Source organism: Palaemon carinicauda, chromosome 33 (genome assembly GCF_036898095.1).
Source record: "Palaemon carinicauda isolate YSFRI2023 chromosome 33, ASM3689809v2, whole genome shotgun sequence".
Taxonomy (NCBI): Eukaryota; Metazoa; Arthropoda; class Malacostraca; order Decapoda; family Palaemonidae; genus Palaemon; species Palaemon carinicauda.
In genome coordinates, this window is record NC_090757.1 from 10,356,488 (window position 1) to 10,370,576 (window position 14,089).

Here is a 14,089-nt window from a genome sequence, read left to right on the forward strand (position 1 = left end):
GAAAAGACTGCGCAACATCAATTGTGTCAGGAACCCTTTCAGGAGAAAATAGTCTTCCCTTCTGAATCATCGGAAACTGGGACGGACTCTGGGATACCTGGTCAGTCAGCACTGCTCAGGTACTGTGTCTGATGACCAACCACAAGGGTTGGAGGACTCAGTTGAGAGGAAGGAGAAATATTAGCTTTCAAGAGAATGTTCACTTATCATCAGTTGCTCCCCAGGGGCTAAGAAATTGCACATTTTTTCCCTGTTGGAGCCCTTGCACTTAAAACATCGTGCTTTTTCAAATAAGGTTGTAGCTTAGCAAGTAAACATCTCAAGTAGGTTGAAGTCGAGACATGCTACCAGTTGCAAGCAACTGCTCTGTAGGGAAAAGAAAAATCCTGTCCTCCAACTGCCTATAATCCAATGGGAGTTGGCCGTGTAAGTATGCTTACAGATCGATAATACCAGAGTAACCAGTACTCCCTAGAGGAAGATGGTATTACAGCTTATCTACATAGTGATTGCTATCGACCACGAAACTGGTCACTGATGATCAATCGCATGCAACTACTTCCAAAAGGCAAGATTGAGACGTATGTTCAATTCATTGTTTGACAGGTAATGTATGCATAAGTCTAACTACAAACCAGAAAAACAGACAGCCGAGGCGGGACGAACATACCACCGCAGCCTGAATAATTTGTTGCCTTCGGAACTGATTGGAGATCATTGATCAACATTTGCAATTGAGACCTTTCTTCCTATGACCAAGATTCCTTAGAAACAACAAATATGTTTGTATTCGTTTTCCATCGGCAAAACTGGCATAAGTTCTGAATGTTCCCTCCTAGGGAGCTGATTCACTTATGCGAAGTTTCAGAATTCAAGTATTTTAAATACTAAGACTGGCTATCCGAAAGTTAAGAAGGAACTGGCTGGAAAGAAGTTAAGTCTACTCTAGGGTAAACTAGATATGTGTGGTTACAGGAAAGTAGGAGGGAATGCATAACCTGACTTCCTGTAAGGAATATAACCATTGAAACTCATGATTTATTAGAATGTAGTTCTAATTGTAAGATGGTACCTATTCCTTGTTGGTAGAAAAGACCGCTTGCCCGCATGCGGTAGAACAAGTGTACTTCTTTGCCTCTGGGTATAAGTGTTCGAAAACGAGCCTAAGGCCACTTGCAGGAATAATGTATGTGCGACGAATCGCAACATTATTGACCAAAGATGTTCGTGAGCGTGTGCGCGTCCACGAAATGCACATGCAGCTAGTGCAGCAATCAAACTTACGTCGGTGTTAAACGTTTGTCTACCCGCCTTTAGGCCGACTCTAATCCCTTGGGATTAGATGCTGGCAAAAATTAACCTTTCAAGGTTATGTCTCACTAGCATGTTATGAGTGCTCCAAAGGGCTGCCATTCCGTAGGGAAAATAAGCCCGAGACGGTAACCCTGAAGGATTACGTTTGACTAAAGTTGGTGTCTAATGAGACTCGTCGTGCTTGCCTTAGTGAGCGCGCATGCTGAACTGAAAGAGTTCGTTTCATCCTTTGTGGGGAGATAGTGAATGTATGCAGATGTGTAAACCTCTTCAGGGACGAAGTTTCCCATGAAGAAGCGTAATCTCGCATGTAAGGGTTTTGTTGGCCCAGACCGCAAAGACCACAAACACTAGACAGGTTTGTCCAGGCTTGCCAACAAACGCCGGCAAGAGCCCACTAACACTAGCGAGTGCGGGCGAGTATCAGCGAGCATCAGTGAGCATTGCCGAGCAACAGCTAGCATTAGCAAACACTGGAGAATGCTGACGAGACAATTGCGCAGATATGAAAGCTTGTGATCCGCATGTGCAGGATACTTGAAAGCCTGCACATATCTCTCTCCTGTATACTTCTTACTCATAGTGAGAAGATGAAGTTATGATAAGATGTATGCATAGAGAGATCTGTGCTGTTCTCATTGTACTTGTGTGCTGTTCAACAAGTCCCAAAAGGGGGGAGTAAGGTATTAAGCGCTTTGGGTGGCGAGCACACTTAACACCCTCAATCGTATGATGTGACAAGAGATGGTTTTAGTACTCTACGTAGCTGTAGTTGCGCACTGAACTCCCTCAACTGTTCATTGTGGCGAGAGATGGTTCTAGCGCTTTGCTGTGTGTGTGACCTGATCTCCTCGCCCCCTAACCTCATTGGTTGAGAGGTTAAGCACGCTAGCGTTAGGTTTATCATTCTCTTATCATAGAAAAGAAATTTCTCCCTTGTAAGAGTTTTAAAATAAGGCCAGGTCCTGAAGGTCTTGGCCTTTTAAAGCTTCATGAGCATTGTTGTGCCCCAAGAGGCATAATGTAGGCCATCACTCCAAAGTTATTTATAGCCTACAAGAGGTTTTCTTCTCATGAGAGGTTAAAACCAATGAGGCATGTCCCGAAGGGCTGGGTCTCACAAAGCTCTAAGAGCTTCATTATGCCCAAAAGCCCGAAGTTGGGCAATAACTAAGAAGAATTAAAGCCTACGAGACTCATTGATAGGAGAGGCGGCGACCGCAAGCAGTCGGTAGGCATCAACATTTGCAGCAAAGATCTAAGGGAAAATGCCCATGAGACTCGTTTTGTACTCTAAGGATACGGCAGCGATGAGCAGGAACTGCAAGCAGTCACCTAACTCCTTCATCATCAAGTATTGAAGAGCTATGCTCTGAAGAGGAAGAGCAGGGCATGGACGAATCCAAAATCCAATACCTCGAGGAGAAAATCACTTGGGCAAAGGGAGTCTTTCCCGCATGTAGGAAAAGTGACCAACCCCTGTTGCCGCTGTCTGCAATTCTCCTTGCAAGCAGGAAAATTGCTGGATATTGGCTGGAAGAGGGTTAAATCTCCCTTGGAAGGGAAAGTTCCCCAACTGGAAACCCAAAGGGACTTGTTCTTTCTCTGCTTTCATTTCTACGGTGAAGTTATTGTAGTGAAGTTGAGCGGAAGTAAAGAGCAACACTTAACGGAAAACCAATATCAAAAGGGAATATTTAAAATTTTTGGCCAGTTGTTTCTTTATTATGGTTGTTAAACAGAATAAAGCGGAGGAGAACTGACAATGTCCGCTCTACTCCGACATGAAATGCAAAGTGGCTGTTGTTGGCTACTGCGTATGCCGGTAGGGTGGTGGGTCTACCTTCCGCTAACCAGCAGAGGGGAGTAACACCTTGCTAAAAGTTTTTCGGCTAGTTTCAGCTGTCGCCGAAATGTATCTCCATAGTTAAGAACTGAAAGGTTTGTAGTTGGTACCAGAACAATTAATATTTCTTTAGTCTTAAGGTAGATGTCTGTATTTAACTGTTTTGAGAGAGAAGCCTATGAATGCCATGAGAGTACAGTACAGTATAGAATTTTAAAAAATTATAAAAATTTTCTTAATTCATCGAGTGGGCAAAATAAGAGAAGGGGGTTTAAAGATAGCAAGAGCTTACGAGAGTTAAAGTTATAATTTAAAATTCTCTAAGGATAATATGCACACATACCACAGCCTGACAATAATGACCCCGTGTTTGTGTACATGCTGGGTGTTGACTAACCTATCCAATTATGTTAGTAAAACAAAGAATATTATTTCCCATGGAGTAGGAAGAATGATTTTATTTATGAATTCAAACTAAATAGCCTGGTGTTGGGGCTTGTGAGACCATTCAGCATCCAAGTTTATCTAGGGTAACGTGCTATAGTATTACCTACAATTAATATCTTGAAAACAAATAATTGTTATTCATTTTGAAATTCCAGTCACATACTCTGACAAAAACCTTACTTTTGTGCTCTTATGCTGTATCATGTTTCTGCACACATGCTAATGTACATAATCTTTTTGCAGAAAATTGAGCAACCATTTCTCGAAGCAGTCCGACTTACCTTGGGGGACCGATACACCGACAACATGGACAACATCTATCGCATCACTATAAAATTCCTCATAGAAACTGTCATTCGAGGCTACGAACTGGCCGAAGAGCGGGAACCTAACGATAACGTAAAGAAGGATTCAAACTCAACCGAAGGCAATAGCAGCAAGGCTGCTAAAGGCTCTTGAAGACAGCATGAGGAGCACAGTAGCAGTGATGTTGGAAATAAGGTTATATGTGAAACTGCCGTTAGGGATCTCGCACTACAGTATATTCATAATAGAAATGAAAACTTCTCCACATGCTCAGATGTGGTATATATATACACAAAAGGGCAGGACCAAATGTATGTTACTATGAATATATTTTTATCATTGTTTTTATGATTTACTCTTCAAACCAAAATTCCATGTACTGTTTAGTAAATCCAGGCAAATAAGGGTATTCAAGGGGAACTGAAAACACAGTGAACTTAAATTAAAATGTTACTTCTCGTAAAGACAACTGTGAATGAAGATGAATTGTATGTGTCATATTTTGAATCCTTCTTCGAAGATGTAATATCAAGATTTCATAGTGCTACTTTTTTAAGACTAATTGCTCATAAGAGTCCTTTATGGAATCCAGATGAATAGTACTAAGACAGGAGAAGTTAGGTAGTCAGGTTTCATTGTGGAATTGCTAAATAGCATCAAAATCCCCAGGTTTCAAAATTAAATGTGTAAATTTTCATAGTTGATCCTAACAATACCAAGAAAGGTAATAACTCAATATTCCCTTTTCATGTCTTTCTATTCCTCTAGCAAAATTTGTTAGTCACAGAAGTGCTCAAATAGCATTCCATTCATATGTCAATTTTAGACCGTAAAGTAGTTGGAAAAGGTTATTAAATTAGAATAAAGTATTTTACAGTTCAACTAACCTCAATTCTTTTGTATAGCTGACTGCTCAGGAATATTGAAACTGCACAAGTAATAATACAGATTCTTGAAGTATGACATTATTTGCTGGAGTTAGGGAAGGAAAGATCTGGCAATCACAATGGTTCTAGATTTAAAATATTTTATCAGATTCAGCCTTATATAACTGCCACTTTCTAAGACATAATAGTCAAATTTTTTTTTTTTTTGAGCAGGAACAAACATGTATGTATTTTACCCATATGAATACTGTACCAGCTTTGCCTTCTACTGAGACCTGTGAACAAATTGAGAGCCTTAGTATGAATCTTTTAGCTATTTACTCTATGTACTATTAAGTGCACTATTGCACTACAGTAATCTCTAACGACATGCCATGTATATCCATTACAGTGTTCTTTGGAATGAATTATTCGTATCATTAAGTAGTTTACAGAAAACATCGAGCCATACGATATATTTTTACAGTAATCCACTTTATATTTTCTTGCAGCATCTAAATTATGCTGATATCCATCTTTTACAGAACAAGTTTTTGTCACCAACACACTAGTTATGTAAATGGCAACTTGAAATTCAAGGTGGGGAAATCTAAATGTATAGGTCAATCCCTAGTTTAGTCCCAAATCCCTTATTTTAATCTACAGTACTATGCTGACAAAGCTGTTTCTAAAATTCAAACCCACAGAAAATCAAGAGACTACAATCACAAAAAAGACTGCTTTCAATTATTCCAAGGTAAACCTTGAAATATAAGATAGAAGATCCTGTTCCACACTGCAATATACCCTCCTACTTGGAGAGAGGGGGGAGGGCTTGCTACTTGGAATATCCAATTGCTTATTCCTGAAGACTTTCCTCCAGCAATTTTTTAGATTAGCAATAAGGATGCCATCATGAGTTTTTGTGTAAATCTATGAAATCTGCAAAAGATAAACAAAATTTGCCTTTCTGTCGACTACCAATAACAAAACTAAAAGTACTTTTTCTTCCAGTCTATTCACTTCATACCTTCTCTGCTACTGAGCGAGAAATCCATTTCAGCTAAAGTATACTTGAAGCTATGTGTGGCATTCTTTGTACTTCCTGTACTGTATTGTAAATATTTAAGATAAGTCATACAGTAACATTATATAATACTGTATGGAAAAACCTATCCTCTTGTGAATTTTAAGGATTTGCTTAAGTTTTTGATGTTTGAATGTTATCATTAGGTGAGCAGTAGTATTGCCTGTAATTTGCTTTTATAAAATGAATTGCTCTATAATATGTAAGTGAAAATTTAGCGGTGTTCTATTACAGCTAAATAATTTAGAATGAGCCCCACCTGCGCACACGGCTAAGTGGAGACGCGTGTGCGCCCATCTGTGTCTGCTTCCTCATCACCGAAATAGGTCACAAAAATTTCCTCAAGACCAATAGATAGTGGAACGTTGCTATGAAGTTGTTCTGAACGATTTCAAACAATTACAGATAACAGCTCTAGAGTATAAAGGAAGGGTAAACTGTATCAAGCAACAATATGACAATGTTCCATTATCCTCTTTATTGGGTCAGAGTGGTGTTGTCGTTTGTTATTAGAAGTTTGTTAGCATTAAGTGTGACATGGAGGAAAGATTCAGGACAAGCTTCCAATGAAAGCAATTATCAGTCTTAATTCTTTAAGCTTCGCTACCAAATTAATACATAAACATACTTGTATATATACAGTATACATTTCCAAGTCATAACCTTACGAATTATGGAAAAAAATTGCTGAAAGTGTGTACCCCTTAGCAACTTCATAAAATACAAATAAAACCAACTTTAAGTATATTTGGTTATGAATCTGGCTAAGTCAATCAAGAGAACTTGGGTGAATAACAGCTGCAGCTTTGTCACTTTGGTTACTTGATTTTAAAAGTTAATAAATGCTTAAGAATACTGCATATCCTTGTTCTAAAAATATTTTTTTCTACTTTGTCAGTTTTAAACCTTATAATAGAATTCTTGTTAATTTTAAAGACAATGTGAGACTTCTTTATTTTACAAAGTTAACTTCTTTGCCAACTTGGTCAACCCGCAATGTTACCACATTAAAATTGTTTTATCTACTGTCATATTCAGCTAATCACTTTCAAGAAAGAATCCCAAAAACTGACAAATTAGGACGAAAGTTTAAATGGACAATTATACTAATCAGCAACTTAACATTATTGATTAATCCTTATACTGTACATATAGTTCTTTGACGTACGTACAGAGATAAAAAAAATTGATAGACTTCAAGTAACCCCTGAATTTGCTTTTACAAATAAGAATGTGAACAGAGCTCTGAAGTAACTGATGAATTCAAAGTGAAATTTACAGACCTATTAAATGCTATATGTAATTCTGGTATTTTAGCATCACACATGACGTCTGATGGTCCTAGAGGTCGTGTGAAGGACCATGAGGCAGTCGCATAAAATTAAAACTTATACCAGGTACAGAGCATTCTACAGAATAATCCTGAATGCTACTAACAAACTAATTGAATCTCACTGTCAATTGCTGAGGACCTTTGTACCTCTAAATGGTTACAAAAACTACTTTCTATATTAGATAAAATTTTCTATTAGTAACTGGAATATGTACAGATAAATTAACTTGAAATACAGTAGATGAAAGATTCTATTTTGAATTTATGCATCTTCTATGTAGGAATGCACTAATTTCTACAAACAATAATCCCCACCTGGACAGGAACACCTACAGCATGGATTCGACATAATGTAGATGGTACTAAGGGATTTTTGTAGGATTTCAATGGCTCCCAGCTGCATTACTCTATCCTTTTTACTAATTCTTTGTGCGATATCTTCTCCCTTTAAATTTACCCTGCTCCATTTTTTTTTTAAATTCAGGCAAGCCGTGTAAGTAGACATGACTCTGTGATTTTGGTAAACTACTTAATGATGGTAATTGATCTAAAGAATAACAGCATACGTATGTCAACATTACGACTCCTCAGCAAGTTGGTGTACTTTGCTTTATTTTGTACGTAGGTGTGTTATCGATGTGTTTGGCTCTGGGTACTGCCTATTAATGTGAAATGGCACCCATATTTTAATCATAAATATTGAAGCAAATACTGTGTTAAATCAAGACAGATTATTCTATACTGTAATTAATTAAGCCAATATATCAGAGAATTACATTATAAGATGCACAGCTTTTATTAAAGTAAATATCTATTTAAAAGGAAAAGGAAATCAAGGCAAAAGTTAGTTTAAATATATCCCTGTTTGTCTAAGGTCAATTTTAAAAGTAAAGTTGCTATAAAAATTTATGAACTCATTAACAGGGAATAGCTTTTCAAATTTGAACATCTATACTAACTACCTTGTCATCTATACAACCAACAAATAAACTTGAAGGACATTTCACTAACTTACAAGGTCTTTACATAAACTCTACAGAACAGCTTACTTTAAAAAGTAAAGTTTTGTCAAATTATTGCATCAAGGCAGTTACACGAACTGATACACGAAGGCACAAATAGTATGCACACAAATAAATAACAGAAATATGATGTCTTACAGATATTGAAAATTAAGACCATCCAATTTTATGTATAAATTTAAAAAGGTAAAAGAGTAGCAGAAACTTCAGGTAACTTCATGCTAAATACAAAGGGATAGTGCACTAAATATGTTTAAGTAAACAAGAAAATATGATTAACTTGAGTAAAACATACACTTAAAAGATATAAAGAACATTAAAGAAAAAAACATGGAGAAAATCTTGAACATGAAATATCATTTTAGGCTACAAAAATAAAGGGAAAATATAAATTCTATGGAAAATTAGAGTAGAATTTCTATTGAACCCTTATTAACTAACCATACAATTACTGCTAACTAACTGTTCTGGTTAAACTTCTAAATTTTTAATTTTGCTTATATTGCAGCCATTAGAAATACCATATTAGATTCTTGTACCCTAGTAAATATAACAATCTACAACTTCAGAGACTTGTGTTTGTTTATGGTAGTGGTGTTCACCAACAAAGTGTACTACAAAGCTTCACATCACAAGGGTCCCATAGCCAATCAAACAAGCCTGTACTGTACTTTTTTTAGTGAGAAGCAAAGCAAGTTTGCATCACAGCAACAAGCTAATAAAGAAATATACTATATTTTGGCTTTTCAAAATACAATACTAACATCACAACACTTTGTAAGCTAAAGAAACTCTCCACACAATAGTAAACCATTCTATTAACAAAAACTAAGTTTACGGTTGGTGTGAACTACATTACATCCTCTATAATATTTGTTAAAACTTTATTCTCTCTTGGGCTGAGCAAATAAATCATCGATATCACTTTAAAAAGAATCAATTCATTATTGATGACACATTCATCCTTCATTCAACTTGAATACCGTTATAGCGGCAAAGTCACTCATTTTCCAGGAACTTTCCCAGCCACTGCACAGCTCAGTGACATTTGGTCAGTATTATATACTGGTCATGTTTCTCTATATTAACAGTGCTCATATGATGTGCTACAAATGCTTACGGGAAGTATGCTAGCAAGAAAGCATTAACTAGAAGGAATGTTTGAGAGTGCTGTAGAAGGTTTAGTAAGTTAGCTCATTATATAGTTACTGATCACACTCATATTTTAGGAAAGTACTTATAGTATTCAGTGTAAGCTCTTGGCTGGCTTAATTCAAGCATGAGGCAATTTCTTGGATATAATTTTTTGAAGCAGGTTATTAGTTTCAATTAAATGTATATAAAACTACTTTATTTTGATAACATCATGTACGTATAGATTTACAACAACTATACTGACCAGTTATTGGTTGTACATTAGTTTGTGTATTCCACTAGAAGGAAGCGAAATGAAATGCAGTAATGCATTTTTCTTATTTTCTCTCCATGTTCATTGTAACAGTAATGAAATGTTCATTCCAATGTGTAATTCATAATAGACTAAGAAAAAATTTAAATAACTTAAAAATCATCTCTTGTAGTTTTGCCAAGAAAAATATCATTTTGGTTCCTTCAGGTTTTGTTATGTTAATGTAACTGGAATTGTATTTACAGTACCTGCCTTTTAGGGCAATGTTTCCTACACTGTGCTTAATGCCTCAATGTCTATTTTCATATGTGAGTTGGTATTAGATGAACTTGCACATAATGTGTAAGGCTGCTAAGTGTACAAGGCTACAAGCTGTGTGTAGTACAAGGCTACATGCTAGGTGTAGCACCAAGGAAAATACAATGATCCAGTATCATTAAACTGCGAGTATCAACCATCGAAAAGTCCCTTCAGTCTGTGCATGCACGTGTGTCTTAAGAAATTTGCATTTTGAAGTAAAAAAAAAAATTAAGCAACACTTATAGGACTGCTGTGTATAAATTACTGTTCAGTGTAAGCAACTGTGTGTATGCGCAAAAACTGAGTTGGCTGTTCATTAATACAAGATTTTGTATAACTTAACTTTCTGAAACAATCTCATATTAGGCTTGTATTAAATTTACCTCTCACAAATATGTCTAAGTACAGTATATAGTAATTATTAAGAACAGCCATGTCAATAACTTATCATATTAGTTGAAATTTGTTTGATTTGAAATTTGAAATACTGATGGTACAAAATTTCAGAAACTCACTAATACATTACCTTGCCCACCTGCACTGTAAGACGATCAAATTACATGTTTCCTTTTCCCTATAGTCTTAATTTCCATTTAGAATTTTTTTCATTTTATTAATGAAAGTTTTTAGGATACAAATGTCATCTTTCCTTATTCAGAATAAAATATTAAGACCATAATTGTAAGAATCGAATGGCTTTTGAGTTCAGCAATTCTTGTGTAATTGTTGATTTTTAAGAACAATTAAACACCTAGACTGTATTTGCTAAATGACTTATGAAACCCAACCTAAAGTTTATGGTAGGTCAGTCTTACCTAAGGTACTGTACTTTCTTTAAAGTAGCGATTTTTGCATTTGTGAAGCTTTCTATAATTTACAATGCACTCTTAAATTTATACATTTACAACTCTCTAAAACATGATTATTAATTTTATTGCTGAATTTCATACTAAAATTTATGTTCTTTACAATAAATATAATCCCATCGACCAAAAATTAATATCGTAGGCTGTATTCAAGTTTCTGTGACCATAAGTTCTTCACTTGTTATATCTGTGAGTTCATTCCCATTACAATTATATAGAATAATTTGTAACATTAGTTTATCCACATCACACTTATTGTATGCTATGTCAGACTAATAAAGAGAAATGTTTGTTTTTGGTCTATTATTATAAAATAGTTTAACCGAACACTGATATTTATTAAATTACTTGACTTTATTAACTTTAGTTTATTAGTTAGGAAGAAAGTAACATGTGCACTGTAGTTTAATAAAGGAAATTCAAGATTTAATATACTGTACTGTGAAAGACCATTGAAGATTAAACAACACCCATATTAAAAGAAGAAAAAAACACCCATATTAAAAAAGAAGGGGCTACTATTAAGAGATGCACTACGTTGCTCCCTAGTTACTTCCTGGCTAAATTAGCCCTGTTGTACTTACAGTAAACAGTAGTGCCAAATTAACCTGCATTAGTTATCTACTAATTCAAGGTGAAAATAAATTACCAGAATATTACCTGAACATCTACACTCCATATGAAATAGCTGATAACCATCCCTCACAAGCTAAGTAATATTCAATCTAAAAAATAAATGTCAAAAGATATTTCTTAATAATGCAAAACATCACAGGTTAAGTCATTTTTATTTTTCCTTACAACCCTGAGTCCTTAAATAGAAACTGGAACTCTGATATAAAAACTTATACACAGTGGGGTTAGTTACTGTCAGGTAGCAGGGAAACCACGGCCACCAGACAGTCCACTGAGTACTGAGTAGCCCCTTCGACATTTAATACAGGACTTGTACAGATGAGGCATGAAGGTTAGCTTCAAGGTCACTGGTTTGTATGGTTAGGAAAATTACAAATTTGGAAGTAATTTGGACTGTATTTTTCATAACAATACAAACCTGTACAGTAGTTCTTTACCTACAAGATGTCGGTGCCAACTGGCATACAGCTATAAAAACTTTTAACAAGGTGTTGACATCCAAAACTCAACAACCCAAACAGTGGTAGTAGGAAGAAGCACTGGCCCCCACTCAATCGTACCTTTTTCACCTTGATCATTCGGGACTTTACCTGGGGGCAGGTGAATGTGGGTAATGAGTAAGAACTACTAGTTTGTATTGTTAGGAAAGTGTTGATGGTGATGGAAAAGCCCGAAAAACTAGACACTGTATCTCCATCCTCAAATAGAGAATAGTTTGAGATGGGGTCAGTTGAGACTTCTCCTTGTTACTAGGAGACCTAAGTCCTTCGCTAAGGTCAAGGACCATCTGAGGTCCTTCAGACAGCAAATGAAGGATGACGCCCTGAGTAGCCAGTCGTCTTAGTAAAAGGAGGCTCTGACACCTGTCGAGTGCAGGAAGCTCGCCACGTTCCGCATGAACTTCGTGAACACAAGAGGGGCAGTGCTAAGACCGAAGCACAGAGCTCAAAATTGGAACACTTCCTTCCCATACACGATCCTTAGATATAGTTGGAAGGTCGGATGGATAGGGATATGGAAGTAAGCGTCCTGGAGATCGAGTGAGGTCATCCAATCGCTTTCCATTACTGCTGCAAGCACAGACTTGGAAGTTTCCAAAGTGAACTTTATTTTCAGGATAAACACATTGAGCGCGCTCACGTCCAGCACTGGTCTCCAACCTCCTGAGTTCTTTGGAACTAGCCCAGGAGGTTGTAAAAGCTTAGAGACTGAAGGTTTAGAAAACCTGACCACAATTCCCTTCTCTAACAAGAGAGACACCTGTTGATGCAAAGCTTGCCTTCTTGCTTCCTCTCGGTATCTGGGAGAGAGATCTATCGGCTTTTGGACAAGAGGTGGTTTCTTTACAAAAGGTATAATGTACCTTTCCTTCAACAAGAGGACAGACCATTGGTCTGCTCCTGTTATTTCCTAAGCCTGCCAGAAGTTCTTCAATCCGGCTGGAGGGAAGGCAAAGATTGACTTGCCAAGACTTCTTATAGTCTTCAACCATTCTCTCAGCAAACGTAAAACTCTATTAGAATACCGAGAGAGCACAAATTTAGAAAAAGAGGGAGCTGTAGCAGCCAACTGTAAAGTGAATTCTGAAGGAGGCGAGCGTGGAGCAGCAGGAACAAAATGCGAAGGAAAAACTTCCTTAAAAACAGTCAAGATCTTCTCAAGATAAAAAGATTGTTAGGCAGATCTAGGTTCCTCTACTTCAGACAAGATACCCAAAGGTACAGCTGGAAAGGAGAAATATCCTCTTCCTCCTCAGAATAAACTTCATCCGGAAGTCTATGTCTCTACCTGGTTGAGAGCCATTAAGAAGTCGCGATGGAAAAGTTTGACAACTAGCATCAACCTGTCGATGAAGAATAGGTAGAGGTTGAAGGACGACGTCACGTCGGGACTGCATCGACTGACATCGACGTCACGTCGTGACTGCGGTGTCTTAAGTTCGACGTCACGTCGTGACTGCGGTGTCTGACGTTCAACGTCACGTCGTGACTGCAGTGACTGCAGCTCAACATCACGGTTGGACTATAAGGACTGACGTTCGACGTCACGTCGAGATTTACGATCAGTATCTCACTTGACAGCAAGGTACTAGGGCTCACGTCAGCGTGACTTAAAAGCCTCAAGCTTAGATTATTGATGAACTGAGTCACGCTTAGCGGAACCGTGACGCTCCGCACGTAAGGGTTCCAGTCGAACAGGAGCAGGACCGTAGGACTGCATTAAGGTGGACAGCTTAGTCTGCACGTCCTGCAAAACACTAAAGTTAGGATCTTGAACACAAGGATCAGACCGTGACGTCAGGAACGTCGGTTCATGAACGTCAGCACTAATAACGGGAGTAGCAGCACTCAAGTCACGTCTGGAACGACCAGATAAAACAACGGCACCGTGACTCCTTGCAGGGGCCTCCGGAGCCACAAAATCCGACATTAAAAAAGAACGTTTAGCAGGCGAACCTTCCTCTGATGAAGGTATACGTACCGGGCTGCTCCAGTGACTGCAGCCAGGACGTTGACTTTGTTCTGAAGGAACCAATTTCCTCTTAAGAGGTCGTGAAACCTGACGTCAGGATTTCTTACTAACATGAACGTCATCGGAGGACGAGGAGAACTTAGTCTCGTCTCTCTTATAATAAGGACGATCGTGAGGAGCAACGTC

At 37.5% G+C, this 14,089-nt stretch overlaps 1 long non-coding RNA gene across 2 annotated transcripts in view; it reads left to right on the forward strand.

The window, feature by feature from the left end:
• The window catches only part of LOC137625841 (uncharacterized), a 43,194-nt gene extending 32,105 nt beyond the window's left edge, over positions 1–11,089 (forward strand). For both annotated transcript variants that reach the window (XR_011040921.1, XR_011040922.1), the window contains exon 3: positions 3,851–11,089. This is a non-coding gene — a long non-coding RNA (uncharacterized lncRNA). The remainder of the gene's footprint in view (positions 1–3,850) is intronic.
• The last annotated feature ends 3,000 nt before the right edge of the window (positions 11,090–14,089 follow it).